The sequence below is a fragment of the Procambarus clarkii genome, chromosome 30 (genome assembly GCF_040958095.1).
Source record: "Procambarus clarkii isolate CNS0578487 chromosome 30, FALCON_Pclarkii_2.0, whole genome shotgun sequence".
In the NCBI taxonomy this organism is placed as follows: Eukaryota; Metazoa; Arthropoda; class Malacostraca; order Decapoda; family Cambaridae; genus Procambarus; species Procambarus clarkii.
Window position 1 is genome coordinate 17,310,999 of NC_091179.1, and position 19,416 is coordinate 17,330,414.

General features: G+C 42.9%; 1 long non-coding RNA gene across 1 annotated transcript in view; it reads left to right on the forward strand.

The window, feature by feature from the left end:
* The window catches only part of LOC138370084 (uncharacterized), a 119,074-nt gene extending 100,052 nt beyond the window's left edge, over positions 1 to 19,022 (forward strand). The window contains exon 3 of the long non-coding RNA XR_011230032.1: positions 18,479 to 19,022. This is a non-coding gene — a long non-coding RNA (uncharacterized lncRNA). The remainder of the gene's footprint in view (positions 1 to 18,478) is intronic.
* Positions 19,023 to 19,416: the final 394 nt, after the last annotated feature.

Here is a 19,416-nt window from a genome sequence, read left to right on the forward strand (position 1 = left end):
CTAGTATTAGTGTCCTTCAGGTAAATTCAGGTAAATATTCACCTAGCAGTAAGAGGAGGTAGTCAGCTTATTGTGGGATTGCATCCTGGGAAGGGGCAGTGGGTCGACCCTGGGGGGGAGGGAGACACTGATATAAACTTAACATATATGTATAAACGGGCTGCCTGTCTCTCCCGACACAATGAATGATTATTATTACTGGTAGAGATTTTAGTTCGTTCGTAGAGACTTTAGTTTACCCTGAACGTTTAGTTTTCTCTGGCCTTACCGTTCCCGTTCTCTTGGACAGAACTGATTTAAGGGGCAACAACACTAAACGCTAAACATGAGATTTTTTCGACATTTTTTCGCTGGTTTCTTGTCCAGAAATAGATTAAAAACTGGCTGAAAAGTACAAATTGCTATTTGATAATTACAGGCCACAGATACACGATAACCTTATCGCATAGTGAGCAATTAAAAATGATAGCACAGTTTGTGAATGGGGTCTTGTTTAACCTCATTATATCCATATAGTGTTGATGAAGTATATAGCCCTATTTATATAATTTTGTAAAAACCCAGTTAATAATAACTAAAAATCAGTGTATGACACTAACCGCGTTACTCCATGGGTCAACATCTGACGATATCCGCACTTTAAGGGTTAAATAAAAAGACAGACATACTAGTTCTGAAATAGTGTTACATACACTATTCCAAAACCAATTTATGGAACAAGTTAGCTAAGTAATCTAAGTAAGCAATATTGTAACTTACTTAGCATTTAGCTAAGTAAGTTACAATATTGATGAGCTAGTTACAAAATTCAGCATAAGTCGTCACATTATCAATGGGTTCGAGATCGACCACAATATATATATATATATATATATATATATATATATATATATATATATATATATATATATATATATATATACATATATATATATATATATATATATATATATATATATATATATATATATATATATATATATATATATATATATATATATATTAGATATACACAAGAGTTACATTCTTGTACAGCCACTAGTACGCGTAGCGTTTCGGGCAGGTCCCTGGAACACGATCCCCGCCGTGAAGAATCGTTGTTACAACCAAGTACACATTTTACTGTTACGTTAAACAGAGGCTACAGTTAAGGAATTGCGCCCAGTAAATCCTCCCCGGCCAGGATACGAACCCATGACATAGCGCTCGCGGAGCGCCAGGCGAGTGTCTTACCACTACACCACGGAGACTGTAAATGTGACTTGTATAGGAGGTAAAGAGAGTGCTGCAGGTGTTGTGGTGCTGTAACCGGTACAGTGGCCATCGTGGCTGTATTACCCTGCCACACCGCCACAGCTGACGTCAGGGGGAAGCCGTATTGGTGCTGACTGGAGCCTACCAGGATGGACGACCGTTATTATATCACACATTGATCGTCAGCAAAGGTTTACTTTCACAACACCCACGCCGAGTACTTTCGGTATATCTGCTATTAAATGCTACTTACGAAACATTATTATGTACAATAATATATATATTTTTATGTAAAGATTGTATTTAATGAATTTACCTGAGGGCTACTCTTTGTATATATATATATATATATATATATATATATATATATATATATATATATATATATATATATATATATATATATATATATATATACCTAGAAGGGGTACCACCTCTGGTGCAAATGTAGGGACCCATAGCCTCGGAGAAGAAAATAAAGAGTACTCAGAGAAGACCTTGTGGATCCTCACTGAACACTATATATATATATATATATATATATATATATATATATATATATATATATATATATATATATATATATATATATATATATATATATAGGGGGGGTACCATCTCAGGCGCAATTATAGGGACCCACAGCCTCAAAGAAGGGAACACAGAGCATTCAGAGAAAAACTTGCCATTTAATTCTGAATACGTATGAGTGTTCGCTTCTCCTACCACCCCCCTTTTTTATGGTGTACACTTTATTATGCAAGGTTATACAGTTACATATCTGATTTTATACAAAAAAATGAACATTGAGAGGACACAAGAAAAAGTTCGCTTCCTCGAACTCCTCCAGGAGTTCGAGGAAGTTCGAGGAGTTCGAGTAAAAATCAGTTTATTTTATCTCAATTCAAATTAAAAATTTTATTCGGGAAAAGCACATACATAGAGGATTTACAAATAATGTTGGATTTATAGATAGAGCTTGTACATACAATACCTAAAGCCACTAATACGCATATATCTGGTCATCACTGTCTTCTCTATCCTCTCTTAACACAAGAATAATCTTACCTTCTGTGTCCTCAACCAATCATGCGGTTAATTTAGTGCCGAATTTCTCTAAGTTGGTTTGTGGTACAGATCAGTACAGATCACTATCACTTGTAGTGTTCACTACCACTTGTAGTGTTCACTACCACTTGTAGTGTTCACTATCACTATCACTTGTAGTGTTCACTATCACTACCACTTGTAGTGTTCACTATCACTTGTAGTGTTCACTATCACTGCCACTTGTAGTGTTCACTATCACTTGTAGTGTTCACTATCACTACCACTTGCAGTGTTCACTATCCTGGAACCTTCCTTCTCCAAGTGCCAGAGGGGAAGGAACTATCAGGGGGAAAGTGCCAAGCCATGTCGACTATACGGCACTGGGAAGGTGTGGTCAGGATAAGGGTTAAGGGTGGGACGGGGGGGGGGGAAAGAAATGGTGTCAAACCCCTTAGACGGTCGGGGATTGAACTCCGACCTGCCTGAAGCGAGACCGTCGCTCTACCGTCCAGCCCAAGTGGTTGGCCTCCAAGTGACCGAAGGTTAAACAAATATTTGCCAGGTATACCTTCACCGCAGATGTTAATATGTGTGACCAATGATAGACTGACGGATATACCCGTCCTCCAGTATACCTTGACCGTCCTCCAGTATACCTTGACCGTCCTCCAGTATACCTTGACCGTCCTCCAGTATACCTTGACCGTCCTCCAGTATACCTTGACCGTCCTCCAGTATACCTTGACCGTCCTCCAGTATACCTTGACCGTCCTCTCCTCCTCCCTGTCTCAGGTGGCAACGTCACGCACTTGCTTGCGTTAAAGACAGACATACTGTGCAGGCGATGAGTCACAATAACGTGGCTGAAGTATGTTGACCAGACCACACACTAGAAGGTGAAGGGACGACGACGTTTCGGTCCGTCATGGACCATTCACAATCGACTTAAGAATGGTCCAGGACGGACCGAAACGTCATCGTCCCTTTATTTTCTAGTGTGGGGTTTGGTCATCAGACATACTGTCTCTCTAGCTTATCTAGTGTGTGTGTGTGTGTACTCACCTAGTTGTGCTTGCGGGGGTTGAGCTCTGGCTCTTTGGTCCCGCCTCTCAACTGTCAGTCAACTAATGTACAGATTCCCGAGACGAATCTCTCAGTGTGTGTGTGTGTGTGTGTGTGTGTGTGTGTGTGTGTGTGTGTGTGTGTTTGGACGCGCGCCTGTAAAGTTTATATTACTTTATCCCGTTACAGACTAGTGATAATAAATTATAAATAATTGTTTTAACAAAATATAGCGGCGTAGTGCAGGTCGGGCAAAAACAAAATATTCTGGTCTTGTCTGGATACATGAAGCCCCGGTGGTGCTAGTCTCCTTCCTGGTTCACCGCCAGGCGCTGGTGGCTCACCCTGGCCACCACCCTGGCCACCACCCTGGCCACCACCCTGGCCACCACCACCCTGGCCACCACCACCCTGGCCACCACCACCCTGGCCACCATCACCACCACCCTAGCCACCACCATCACCACCATCCTGGCCACCACCATCACCACCACCCTAGCCACCACCATCACCACCACCCTGGCCACCACCACCCTGGCCACCATCACCACCACCCTGGCCACCACCCTGGCCACCACCCTAGCTACATGAAGGAGGGCCCCGACCAGTGAGCGGCAGGGTCACGTCTGGGGCCATATCGAGCCTCGCCTTGACTACTCGCTCACCTTCCACCGAGGTGCTGTGATGCGACCGCCGAGCAGTTAGCGCAGTCGGCTCACACAACCGATTGCTCCTGGGTTCGATTCCCAGAAAGGGTGTCACGTTTGAGCACGTTCTTCCTACAGCGGTGACCATGTTCATCTTGCAGTAAATAGTTACACCTCTCAGGCGACTGTGGTGGCTCGCCTGCTGTGTCAGTCGCTGGCAGGAAGGACCTCGATAATCCTGGTATATTCCTGTCGTTCCTATACTATACGTGATATATAGGCACATTAGCAGTGATGAAAATGTATATATAGTTCACAGGATTAAGAAGTTTGTAATGTTGAGAGTATTTTGGATTGTAAGCGCGGCTCCAGGTCTGTGTGCACTGGTCCATGGAGTGATTGTATACCATTATTGTATGAGGCTAATTGTGCTCAGGTAGTGTCTCTGTAGGTGAGGATATTTCCTTGCTTTGTTGTATGTACATATTGTATTTTAAATGAAAGAAAATAAAATATTTTCGGCCGCTGGTTTAAACAGCCTAGTGTGAGAACGGGTTTCCCACGTACTATAAATACAAATAATCATCAACAGACCCTAAACACCTAACCTAACCAGTGCCTAAATATACAAAATATGCTAATTTATAATAATATTAATTTAAATTTGAGAAAAGTTGTTTTGAATGAACAGTGTTAAAATGGATGAATGCGTCTTTGGGGTCGACCGCTGGATAGAATGGACTTGGTCCGAGGACGGGTTGCTGAGTGTCAGTCCTTAACTAGATTCCACAACGCACACATCGGAATATAAAGTTAGTGACGACGTTCATTTCAGTCCTTCCTGAACTATTACCAAGTGGTGTAAAGAGTGATATAGACAACATAAGAGTGTGAGGTGCCAAGCGGGAAGGGTGAGGTATACCATAGTGGGTGATAGTAATAAAGAAAACAGCAGGGCTAATGGCGAAGAGAAAGCGTGAACTAAAATAACGACCACACCACAACTCAGAAGATGTTGAAGAGACGACGTTTCGGTCCGTCCTGGACCATTTTGAAGTCGTATCCTACTTCAGAATGGTCCAGGACGGACCGAAACGTCGTCGCTTCTCCATCTTCTTAATTGCGGTTTGGTCATCATTTCTTCAGCCACGTTAATGTGACTCATCGTCTGCACGTGAAAAAGAAACAAGGAAGGTTTCAGAATGTTGAACACTACCTATGGTACACCAGTACCAGAATATGTGGTCCCATCCCGGCATCCCCCACACATTAAAGCAGAAAGCACAACTAAAGAAAGGCCAGAGGTTTGCCAACAAGACTATTCCCTGAACTAGGCTGAAAGACGAGGAAAGACTGAAGGAACGAGACCTGACCACGCTTGAAAAGGGGAAAGTTAAGAGGCTACATGTTCACATCAAATGGTGGTGTTGTGTTGTTTAAGATTCAGCTACTGGGAACCAAAAGTTCCAAGTAACACGGGCTATGGTGAGCCCGTAGTGGACTTACCTGGCACAGGAGCGGGGCTGTAACTTCTGTGATTGTCACATCAAATGATATTTCTTAGAGTTATAAAAGCGTTGACATTCAGGGTAAGATGCTCGGGTGAGTAATAGTATGTAAGATAGCATTTCTTTAGCGTAAAAGTATTGAGCAAGTGGAATGAATTAGGCGAGGAGATAGTTAAAGCTAACGCCATACATAATCCCAAGACTAGGTATCATATGAAGGATGAGGGAGGGGAGCCATCTCAATTAATGTCACTGACAAGCGGGGCCCAGAAGATAAAGCTCGCCCAGCAAGCACAAACAGGTGATTACAGATAGGTAGACACACACACACGCGCGCGCGCACATACGTTATTTATTTATTTATATACAAGAAGGTATATTGGAATTGTGAGGATACATAGGATAGTAATTACAATCTTGTAAAGCCACTAGTACGCGCAGCGTTTCGGGCAGGAATATATATATATATATATATATATATATATATATATATATATATATATATATATATATATATATATATATATATATATATATATAATTGGGCAAATAAAATTGAGAGTTAAGCTGCCTGTACAAATCAAGCACACGAGGCAGACGTCTGATATGAGCACTTAACGCGCCATGCACGGCTGCCAGACGCACGACTAGTCATCACTGTTTCGTGAATGTATAACAACATTCAGTGAATCCATGGGGCGTGTCATTATTATGACTGGTATTGTGAAAGTCGATCCATATTCGACTAAGTGATTGTTTCAGAGTTATAAATTGTATAATGCGTAACTTTTGGTCATATTTATACTGACGCTTGACGAACGTCAGTTATTAAAACTGTAGGTAGAGTAGTTTATATTTATGCTACCTAAATTTAACTTCCTTTGTTGCAAAGGATACAAACCTATTTGTTAATTTATATTATAGTACTGCAAGAAATGCATGCATTATTACTTAGATAATCCGCTCTTAAATATGCTCTCTTGTACAGGAAGAAAGAGCAACCCTCCTCCAGTCCTTGACGAACTGTAATCCACTTGTCGCTAGCACAGAACACATTCAAGAAATTCTGAGTTATGAGGCCTAATATAATGCCATACGACGAGCACCATACATCACAAGAGTTGTTCTGGTGCTGTAGACACAATATGTGGACGGTATAAGGCTACCTGTTAATAGATGATCTTGTGGAGAACGCTGCATATATGGTCAAGCTTATCTCCCATCTCCTTGCCAGCATCTCGTACGGCATGTCACTCCCGCCATTGTTTTGCTAAGGGGGGCCCCGCGGCTTATGCCGCGAGTGCATTTCCTGTTATCCACACCACAGCTGGCCAACTGTTATCTTATTCAGCAGACCTCAACCTTGCTCTACCGTCTAATTTATTGTGCTGTGCGCATTTCCTAATCATTCTCTAAGACCTGCGAGTGTACGCAGCGAACAACGTTTCAATGTGAGCATTTATGTTGAAATGAAGCATTTGACTTATAATGTGGCTTTCGCGAACGAAAAACAATGAAATATATTTTAAAAATCTTGATTTGTCAAAAGGTAGATTGGTTTTGGTACAGAGTTAACATGTTTTTTTATATTTTTGACCAGTTTGACCAAATACTTGACCACAAGAATGTGGTCAAACTTTATCTTAGTATTTACTACATATACTCCTCGTATTAGCATTTTAAAACTATTTTTTTGTAATTATTTATTACAAACGAAATACTGAGAATTAAGTGCGTCACTTATATTCAACTATCCTTGTATTCATGATACCCCTGTAATCTTTATACAATGTATTCATTCAACTGTATTCAATATAAATGTTTTTTTTGTACTTATTACATCCAAGAATTCATTGTGCCCCATGTGCCAGTTGTACTCCATATTCACATTAGATTCCATGTATTCAGTAGGCTCCATGTACTCGTTATCCCTGTACTCATAGTACTCTGTACTCATGTATAGTGTGCCCTGTACTTACTGTACTCCCTATATTCATTGTATTCCCCCCTGCATTCACTGTACTCCATGTACTCATTGTACTCCTTGTAATCATTATTCCCCATGTAATCATCGTACTCTGTATTCCATGTACTGGTTGTACGCATTGTATTTCTTGAATTTATGCACTCACTGCATACATTTTTCTCATTGCACTCACTGTATACATTTTACCCATTTCACTCACTATACATTTTACTCATTCCACTCACTGTATACATTTTACTCATTTCACTCACTGTATACAATTTAATCATTGCACTTCCTGTATTCTGTATTAATTTTGCTCTATATACTCATTGTGCTCCTTGTATTCATTGTACTGACTGTAATAATTACACTTCCTGTATTATTTGTATATGGTATAGGGAATCATCTGTTATAAGAATTCTACTTAGCCTATTAGCTTCAATTGCCTTATTGAAGCTAATTCAATGAGGCACTTCCTTATTGAATTAATTCTAATTCAATTCTTTATTGAAGCAATTGCCTTCAAATGTTATTCTGTTTATTACCACACAGCCCTTCCGTGATGGCTTCATGTCAATGGTTGATCCAGTAAGAACACCAGACTTAAATATGTTATATATTGTTAGGCTAGGATGTATTAGCTTAGGTTGTGTTAGGCTAGGTCAGGTTAGGATGGGTAAGATTAGGTAAGATATAAAATTCTGTGAGAGTACCGTCTGATGCTCGACGTGACTTGTATTCGAGAGCCCATGTTAAACGTGGCCAGTAACACTGGAGTGAGTCGGGACAACCTGGCCGAGCGGGGTTGCTCCATCACACATCACCCGCCATATTTGTAACCGCAGGCAGCCTCTGACAGTTGAATATGGCTCGAGTCTTGCTCAATGCCGCCCCCTGTGACGCCATGACTCACAGGTACACTCGTCTTGTGAGTGAACATACTGCCATTGCAGCATGTTGTATACACTCTGCTACGGCAGCATATTCATTCACAGGATGAGTGACGCTGCCCATTAGGCTACCCCATGAGGGAAACAGACTTTTTCCCCAGGATGGATGTTAATTCTTTGTTTACTTCGATCATTCACATGGCGTCAGACTCTGATGTCACAAATCAACCCATCTTGAGGCTTTGGTAACATCATCCAGCGGCTGACCCCAGACACATATTCATCAATTTTAACATTCCATTCGTCCAAAATAGGTATTTCCTCATATAAATTAATATTATTATATATATTTGCATATTGTATATAAATATTTAAGCGTAGGTTAGGTTAGATTAGGTGTTTAGGTTCTGTTGGCAATTATTTGTATTTGTTGTACATGGGTGAAGCATTTGCAGCAACCCGACTTCAGACCAAGTCCATTCTATCCAGCGGTCGACCCCGAAGACGCCAGTCTGTCCTCGACTCAAGTCCATTACATCCAGCGCTCGACCCTGCAGACGCATTCATAATTTTTTACATGCTGTTCACTCAAAACGGGAATTTTCTCAAATATAACTTGACGAATGCGTGTGTGAAGTGAGGAGCAGCAGCTGGGAAGAGCCGCCCGGGATGGATCGCGCTTCCTGATCTTGCTGTGAGTAGTTGTCGATGATTCATTAACGCCTCTTGCCGTCTCGTGTGCTCTCCAGTTCCACGTACGTGGGGAGTACATACTACCCACGTACGTGGGTAGTATGTACTCTCCACGTACGTGGGTAGTAAGTACTCCCCACGTACATGGGTTGTATGTACTCTCCACGTACGTGGGGAGTACTTACTACCCACGTACATGGGTAGTATGTACTCTCCACGTACGTGGTAGCACTTACTACCCACGTACTACAAATACAAATAATCGCCAACAGAACCTAAACACCTAACCTAACCTAACCCATTGCCTAAATATGCACACTATGCTAATATACAATAATATTCATTTATATATGAGAAAATTGCTATTTTGAATGACCAGCATGTTACAATTGATGAATACGTCTTTGGGGTCGACCGCTGCATGGAATGGACTTGGTCTGAGAACGGGTTGGAAATTGATGAATGTGTCTTGGAATGTGAGTCGTGTGTAAAGCATTTGTCATTCATAAGCAGGGGAAGGGGGCTGCATGGAATGAACATTTGGTGTTTGTTGGTAAGGACGGGATGCATGCACATGGCCTGCGATCTTACAATACTGAAGTAGGAAACTTATGCGCAGTTTGGCCGAATTCCAATTAACGAGCGACTAGGATATATTCATATTTATTTAAGAAGGTATTGCTTCTACAGGAGGGTCAGGAGCCTCTGTAGTTGAAGCCGCCGCCCTCCTGCAGCTACACACAGACACAAAACTAACCAGAGGAGATATGATCACAACATACCACACTTAGGACTCGAGAGGGTGGGCAAGGATTCACTGCAGGTCGTGGGACACCTGAGCATTAGGACAAAGATGAAACAACATTCATATCAATCAAAGGAACTTAAGGCCGAACATATGTTTCTGGTTGTAGATATCGAAATTCAACAGTTGAGACGATAGAGCCCAGGCCAGTTATGTCACTCGTTCCGAGATAAAGAGTCGGGGCCCGTGAGATGAAACTTTACCTCTACAAATGCACCAAGGTGAGCACACACCCACAAGGACACGGAAATCCCTTCCAGACTCGACTGGTTTGTTTATTAATGGACTGTGGTGTTGGTGAAAATAATCATAGATGACAACAGTCATGGTTTGAAATGAGGGATATTGAAGGCGCCTATGGAATGTACCACTTAATCACCGACTTGTGTACTTTAGCAACCCATTGTACCTTCTTGTAAATAAACACATACATAAAGTTTCGTTGGTGGAAATGTTAAGGTGTAAGTTCCTTTTTTCTTCAGCCAATGGTTTGATCTTAATACTTATTCAAATATTGACAATCATCAATAATTCATGTTGAGATAAATATATACAGTGTGAGCAAAGATGTCCTTCGCCATAAATGCGACGTAAAATATTGTGTTGTATATATAAAGCCAATATTAATCAAATCTGCGTAATATGAATATTTCTGAATACGATGAGTGTGTGTATGAGAAAGAGAGAGAGAGAGAGAGAGAGAGAGAGAGAGAGAGAGAGAGAGAGAGAGAGCGGAAGGGTAGGTTAGGGTATTGGGTAGGAGACGGCAGGTCACATTTGTGCCTTACAAGCAATGATGATAACTAAACTGCACATGGCAAATCGGACAGGCTTGCAAGTGGGTGGCAAAACCATAGAGTCCACAGATGAAATTGACATCTTGGGAATGAAGTTCGACTCTTCAGTGACAAAGAAGAGCCACGTGCTTAAGCTAGCTCATGAGGCAGCCAGGAAACTTACAACCCTACGGTGCATCTCACACCTTCTTGACAGCAAGGGCTGCAAAACCTTATATGAAGCACAAGTTCGCTCTCATCTAGAGTATGCACCCATCTCCTGGATCTCCTGCCTCCCCCCCCCCCCATCATTAATCAGACTGTTGGACAAAGTGGAGAGACGGGCTAGAAGGCTCATCTCTAGTCTTGACCAAGTCTGGTGGGAACGGTCTGAACATCAAAGTCTGCAACACCGTCGGAACGTTGGTGGTCTTACTGATATGTACAAGGCCAACATCCTCAAAGTTACGCACCTGGCCCAACTTTGTGGACTACCAGTAGTTGCCACTCGTAGCACTAGGCTCTCAACCTTCAATAGTCTCATGTTGGAAGTGCCTTTCTCAAGAACATCATTCCATCAGCGATCATTTATTCCTGGGCCGACTCGCATCTGGAACTTGTTCTCTCAACAGGTTGATACACGGGAGATCAGGTCAACTGATCACATGACGGCTCTGGCACACAGATGGCTACAGGCTCATCCTGTTCCTCATATGATTGTTACCTAATGTTGTTAATGAATAAAGGCTATTCCAACTGATGCATAAAACAGGCTCTTGAAACAAATGGGCCTCTAGGAGTAGGTTTCAACTGAGCTGAGGTAGGATAACAGCTCTTGCATGCAGTTTCACCAGGTTCCTTATATCATAGTTCCTTTAGTTCCCAATGCGATAGTTTCAAAGTACATTCTCATGAAATAAATGAGTTTCTAGGAGCAGGCTTCAGATGGGCTGAGGTAGGATAACAGCTCTTGCTTACAGTTTCACTATATACATCATTTGACAGCCCTTATGAACCCTACTCTTAGTTTAGAAAATAAAGAGAGAGAGAGGGAGCATGCTCACGTGATAATGCTTATCAGTAAGTCTGTGGAGGGCTTCTTGTTCCTACCTCCACCCCTGAACCCACCCCAGTCAGCCCCCACCTCCAGCCCACCCTGGCCGATCCCACCTCCACTCTGTAGCCCACCCTGGCCGGTTCCACCTCCACCCTCCAGCCCACCTTGGCCGGTCCCACCTCCACCCTCTAGCCCACCCTGGCAGGGTGAGGGTGGAAACTAGAAACCTAGATGAGCCATATGGATTTATTTTTATTTTATCCTGAAGGGCAAGTTCACATCGTGTAAGTGAACATAACGCCATTGGGAACTAAGAAATTCTTCCGAGTAACAGTAGTGAAGAAGTAGACTGAGCTAGAAGGGGGATGGCTCTAAACTCTAAAACTTATTGTGTAGAGTAAAATACAAAGCAAGCGAGCCAAATAAATTATATCTGTGGCGCGGCAGCTGTGAGGATTCGCTAACATGCGCTCGGAAAGCGAACATCAGCTCCCGGGCACCGCCTTTCATTTGCAGATCAGCTCTATATTAATTGTTGGCTACCTGGTTGATACCGTCAACCAGGTATCAACCAGGTAGCCAACAATTAATATAGAGCTGATCTGCAAATGAAAGGCGGTGCCCGGGAGCTGATGTTCGCTTTCCGAGCGCATGTTAGCGAATCCTCACAGCTGCCGCGCCACATATATAATAAAATAATGTGATGGAGTCGGAGTCTGTCTCCGATGGATGCCATCCCATATTGGCCTCAGAATGCATGACAGAACTGACGAGTTGGCGAAAGCATGAGTTCTTAACGAGGAAGCTGGTTATACCATCTTGGATTGCCTTTGAGACAACAAAATTTAGTTGGGCCCAGACAGTTAAATTTCACACTAGTTATTCCATCTATCATCATACTATTATACCGGAAGAGCCACCAGTTGCATGGATCGTCTAATGAGGCCAGCAGACTTCTATATATGTTACTATACTACTAGGCTTAGGCTAGGCTACAAGTTCCTCTGGGAATTTGCACCACTTACTGATGTAGATCTGACCAAATGTTTACGCTGTCAACAGAACTATTCACATACCTTACGTCGCATGCAACTGAATGCGAAAAAAATGTCAGAATATAGAGAAAATTCTAGCGCAAATGTTCAAGAAATGGGTAAGTATTTCATTCAAAAATGATGTACTACCAGAAATTCTAACCACAATATGTAAAGTTTGCTTACTATAGGGAATGCGTGCACATAGTTGTAAACTGTCAACCCCCCCCCCCCACATTGGACGAGTGTGTGAGGTGCTCTGTGGTGAGCCACAAATGTAAACTGCTCAGTTTGAAGACTCCTCCTCCCCGGCTTGGTGCCTTCTTTTGATGATTACTTATGGAGACTGTTGTGTTCCTGTTATTGAACCATTTGTGCTACAAAAATCTATTGATATGTCTATTACCTATGGTAACAGATATCTATCATAAAAGTCTATTACACTTTAGCTATGTAACTAGCTTATCAAATTGTAACTTGCTTAGCTAATTGAAATTGAAGTTCAGTTTCTGAGCCCATTATGTGCCTCTAACCTTTTCCACTACCTCCCACGGGATGGGTATGGGGTCCACTACCTCCCACGGGATGGGTATGGGGTTCACTATCGCCCACGGGATGGGTATGGGGTCCACTACAACGCACGGGATGGGTATGGGGTTCACTACCACCCACGGGATGGGTATGGGGTTCACTACCACCCATGGGATGGGTATGGGGTCCACTACCACCCACGGGATGGGTATGGGGTCCACTACCACCCACGGGATGGGTATGGGGTCCACTACCGTCCACAAGATGGGTATAGGGGTCCTCTACCACCCACAAGATGGGTATGGGGTCCTCTACCACCCACAGGATGGGTATGGGGTCCACTACCACCCACAGGATGGGTATGGGGTCCATTACCACCCACAGGATGGGTATGGGGTCCACTATCACCCACTGGATGGGTATGGGGTCCACTACCATCCACGGGATGGGTATGGGGGGAGCATAATAAATGAATAAAGCAAACTGCGCGCTGCCGCCCTCTTCTGATGCAGGTGTAGGCTACATGTACGGGTTCCCGGGGCCTCCACCCCATGAACCAACCAAACCTTCCCTTCCCCAGCATGTCACTCCTGATGGGATTATTATTAACATCTTTATTGACAAAAAATAATTACAATTTTGCCTAATCTGAGGAATTCAATTAATTCTTATTAGTGAGGACAATGCTGGTATTCACTGGCACGCAGGACAGAGGGTCATACACAAGACAGTAGGTCTAAACTGTAGGCTGAAGCACATATATATCATGGTTACAATCAACTACATTACTGTATATACGTTTCAATGTACAAATTGGACATACAACTTTCTATTGTGCACAAGGGCATAGATGGGTTGATAAGAGATACAGTTTAAAAATAATATAAATAAAATTTTTCTTCATTCTTTAAAATGGAGAAGCAAATTTGGGATAAATTGTTAGGATGTCGTCCAGAACACCTTAATCAATAAAATAGTTACACAGTTGGTGGTACAAGAGGCCAGGAGGTCTAAAATCCTTTACGGTTTCACATTCAACAATATAGTGTTCTAGTGAATGCATTAAAGGTTTGTCACAGAGTTTACAATCTGAATATTCTGGTAGTGGCTTAGCCTCATTAACCTGCCACATGTGTCTATAGCCAAAGCGAATTCGCGCAATGACTACATCACATTACCTGGTTCGGTTACTGTGCTGACCATACAAATACCTATTATTACAAAAGTTGTCATAGCTTTTAATGCTGCAGTTTTCAGGTCTCTGGGTATTTCTTAGTTCTTCTAAATCTGAAGTAATTTCTTTAATTTGTATGTTTCTAATAATTACATTAAACAGTCCAAAGTCATAATCAGTGTTTTCTTTCCTGCAAGCCTCATTGACCAATCGATCTACAAAGTCATGTTTCCCAACTCCATCATGATGGGAGAGCCTATTGTAAGGAGAGGTAGGGGGGGGGAATGAGGGAAGGGGAGGGTCGTAAGGGAAGGGGAGGGTCGTGAAGAAAGGGAGGGGGGTCGTAAGGGGAAGCAGACCCTTGAGGAAAGGGGTCGTGATGGGGAGTGTCAGGGGAATTATCATCTCATACCAGGCCAGGACACGTGGGAGGGTGGCGCTGAGGGCTGGTTAAGGGGGCTCCTTCAGCCTCTAGGCAGCAGCGCTGAGGGCTGGTTAAGGGGGCTCCTGCAGCCCTCAGGCAGCAGCGCTGAGGGCTGGTTAAGGGGGCTCCTGCAGCCCCCAGGCAGCAGCACTGAGGGCTGGTTAAGGGGGGCTCATGCAGCCCCCAGGCAGCAGCACTGAGGGCTGGTTAAGGGGGCTCCTGCAGCCCCCCAACCCACCCCAGGCAGCTGCGCAGGGCACCTGTGTGGGGTCTGGGATGCACTCCTACACTCATTGCTTAACCCTTGTGTGGCCTAACCTTTCGTCTCGAGGAATTATTAGTTCTAAGCTCTGAGCGATAGTTTGTTGACTGATAATTAATGGTATATCCTCTCATTCTTCTCATTCAAATGTGGTCTCGCTATACTATTTACACACCCTGCATCACTATGTGATGAAATGTAAACAAATGTAAAAATATAGAGCTAATTTAGCACAAATGTTCAAGAAATGTGGATTTCATTGCTAATAATACACTACCAGAAATCTTGGACAAGTATGCAAAGTTTTCCTGGAGTAGGTACGAGAATGCAGGGATCTGTAGCCTCGCGACGCCGCCCACTTGCCGTGTGCATGATAGAGAAATCATACTTATATATGTAGCTAGCTCACCACAACAGTAAATTGCTCGGCTTAACACCATTGGCGTCCAGTACTTACATAAAACCCCCATTATGTGACTGAGACGTCTCTGTTATAGTAAAACTCTCACTCGTTGTGTTAGGGGTCACGATGTTGTAAACTTGGGAAACGTTTCGACCAGGATTCGTCAAGCATTTGCGCAACCATTTACGAAACCTGTACACCTTCACAGATTGAAACCCATTAACGTGATATATCAATGAGAAAATCAGTAGGAGCCATGAGGGGGATTCGAAACCCGCACACTTGGTACTCCGAAGCACATGCCCCATGACACCAAGACATGGTCAGAGTAATGGGTGTTTGGTTCCACAGGAGTCCACTGTCACTCACAGGACGGGTGTGAGGTCCAGTATCACTCACAGGATGAGTATGAGGTCCACTGTTACTAACAGGATGGGTATGAGTGGGCATAATAAATGAACCAAACTAAAGTTATGCAATCATCATTCACATACGGATGTGTTCGCAGTTTCGTCTCTGTTGTCACAGAGATCGGCATTCACAGAAAGGACAAATTTAGACAAAATGCACAGTTCTGCCGTATCTGCAAGACTGTATCTGGCTCTTAAATGGAGCCCTGGCAGTGTAACAGGCGGTATCACTATACTTCACACTATAGTGAGAGTCGGTAGAGACGACCGACCAGTAAACACAAGGTGCGCGCTCACCTTGATTCTGGGTCAGCCTTGGAGCGCCTCCGCGTATCCTCTAACATTCCTAAATACTCACTTGTACACAAATTTTCTCCACTAATTTTATATGTCACCTCGTCATTTATGTATTGCTTCGTTTACTCATTCGCAGCTTCCAGTAGTTCAGTTTGTTAACGTCTCCTCGCTGCTCGCTCTACTGATGTGGGGATTACTATCAAATTGAAATTGAAATTGAAATAAGTTTATTGAGGTAAAATACACACAAAGGGATGAGGTAGCTCAAGCTATTCTCACCCCGTTCAGTACATCGTGTTAATACATATATATAAACACATTACAAACAATAAACATATCACCAAACATTCTGAGAGATAAACATCTACATTTCCAACTACTATCAAAAGTACCGTTTTATTATCTTTATTGTGTTGTGTGTATATGTGGGAGCGAGTCAATGAGTGTTTATTATGAGCCCCATTTCCATCATGTAGGCGGTAGTGGAAGCGTTACTGGCAGTTAATGGGTTCAGGAACTGGAACCCGATATTCTTGACACTAAGCAAGCTCCACAAGCTACACTTCACAAGTTAGACCTGATTTCCACTGGTCAATCGTGCTCCCAACTCTGGCAGACTGTGACGTTTAATAGATTGATTCCATCGTAGACACAGGAACTGACTACAGTGTTCATTCACTAGCAGTAGTTATAATTAAATATAAAGTGTACATATAAGGATAATAACATCAAATTCTCACTGGTTATGTATGTGTGCAACATCATATTAGCCTCCGCCCGCCATTACAACCAATGCTCGTCCAGTTAGGCTACTTTATGACGATGCAAATCATGCTTATGTACATCAGTAGGTAGCGTCTGGGATGCTCTTGGAAGCAGGTTCGAATCCTCGTCACGACTCTTGTGGATTTGTCCATCAGTAGGTAGTGTAGGTCTTCGTGCAGTCATCAGAGAGACAACCTTCACGCAAGCAGTAGGAGCCATAAAGGGGAAGAAGGTCTTCACAGTGAACAATGCCGAGCATAATGACTTCATTGCCAAATGTAGTTGCATTAATAATAATAAAAAACAATAAAATTCACGTCTTATTTTAATTTTCAAGTCAAGGTAGCTTACAATATATTGTTTTGGTATCCAGTTTTAGAGGCAGAAAGCCTGATACCTATTTACTGCTGGATGAAGAGATATTAGAAAAGAAACAAGCCCAAACGTCTCTGTCCTGGCGTGGCCATTGAGCTTCGAGAGTGATCATTCTGGTTTAAAAATGTACTTTGCTTCAAACCGAACCTTGGAATGATCTTTAATTGGCTTCTTGAGTGGGAAGGAAAATATATTTGGAAATATACGATTTTTGCCGCGGCGCTGCTGTCTCTCTTGGCAGAGATTAGGAACCTGATATATTGAGATAAGCTGCAGTTTTAGTAGTCCATTTTGAGGTGTGGTGACTCCTGATAACGGTTTGGAGGGCTTCTGTGCAGGTGTTTGGTTGCTTTGTCCTAACCATTTGTGCACCATTTAAAACATTTATTTCTGTAACACGATCTTCTTCTTCTAATACTTCTAATCTTCTTCCTCTAATACTTCAGTGGTATTTAATTTTTCTTCACATTAAATAAGTTAGCAGCACACGAACATCCAAGGATGATCCTCATGGCTTTGTTGTGCGTGTTGTCAAGTCCTCCAAGAGTTCTTTCTATCAGGCGCTGGAGCAGGCAGGAAGGAGACTGAGGGAGAGAGATACTTGTTGTATTCTATCTTTATAATTTAAAACTGTTATTACGGTTATCTCCTGCATAGCAGTAGCTTCGGCCTGTTCCTTACCACCTACATATCAGCATGCTCCAACATCAAGAAACAACAATACGTACCAGAACGTATTATCTAGACACGCCTCCCCCCCCCCCCCCTCCACCCTACCATCCACGAGAGACAGTACACTGTCGTCTCGCTAGCTCACCCAATGCCTTTTTATATTTTGATTGTGTTTAAGCCTAGTGGATAAGGGGTTTTGTTTTCATGAATTGTAACTTTCCGTTTTTTGTTATATTAAATGTTTAAAGTTTGTATTCACTTGTTTTTTGCCCGCAATTGATACACCGTAAAGGGAACCAACACTTTTATTTTAATTTGTTTTTGTATTAATGTGAGATTGGCGCAACACCTGGCGTCAGAATACTTACTGCTCTATTCCAGATCTCGTCACACTGTGTTAAAATGTTTTTAATTTTCCAGATGTGTTCTCCCATGCTGCTACCTTCTGCCCCCTGCTCCAAGCATATACCTCCTCCTGGCGTCCATACCCATGTACTACAGTGTGATGAAGATCTACCTGCTGTTTTGGCCAAGTGTTAGTTAAGGCTTGTGCTAGTGGCGATGAATTGCTGACACCAACAAGAAGAGACATCTGTAATTATGATAAGCTCAGAGGAGGTGCATAGGGAAAGACTTCAAGTTAAAGAGCAGTTTACAGGGTAATTTAAGGGGTAATTACAAATATGCTGCGATGGTAGTGAACTACATTGGTTCACCTGGTGATTTTCCCATAGTCAAGGACAGGAAGTCTTTTTTTAAGCTTATCGAGGCCTAAGAGGCTTCGTTTTGATGACCCTTCTCAGGCTGTAACCCACAACAGTTGCATAAGTCACGGGTAGATGATTAGGCCCATCAGGTGAAAGGAAACGTGGCCAACCATTTCTGTACCGCCCGGGATTCCCGATTAGGAGTCGAGAACGAACCCAAATGTTAACGACCATTAGAGTTATCCATAACTGCTAAGGCCAAGATACTAGGCGGTACACCCCCTCCCCACACACGCCTCCCCCTCCCCACACACGCCTCCCCCTCCCCACACACACGCCTCCCCACACACACGCCTCCCCCTCCCCACACACACACCTCCCCACACACACGCCTCCCCCCTCCCCACGCCACGCCTTAGCCACATCACTGCATTTCCGGTGGGAAGTCTTGCTCGCTCAGACACCATATACGTTAAACACTCCCTCTCACTTGCTCATAAATCTTTCAATATTTCTCACATGAACTTTGAATGCCCGTCTGTTTGTTTGTCCGAAGGAGGACAAACGCTTGGGGCTAGTCTCACCCAAGTTTCAAAAATGACATATAAGGGTTTATGTGAGTGTCTTAGGCTAGTCGGGATTGGCCCCAGT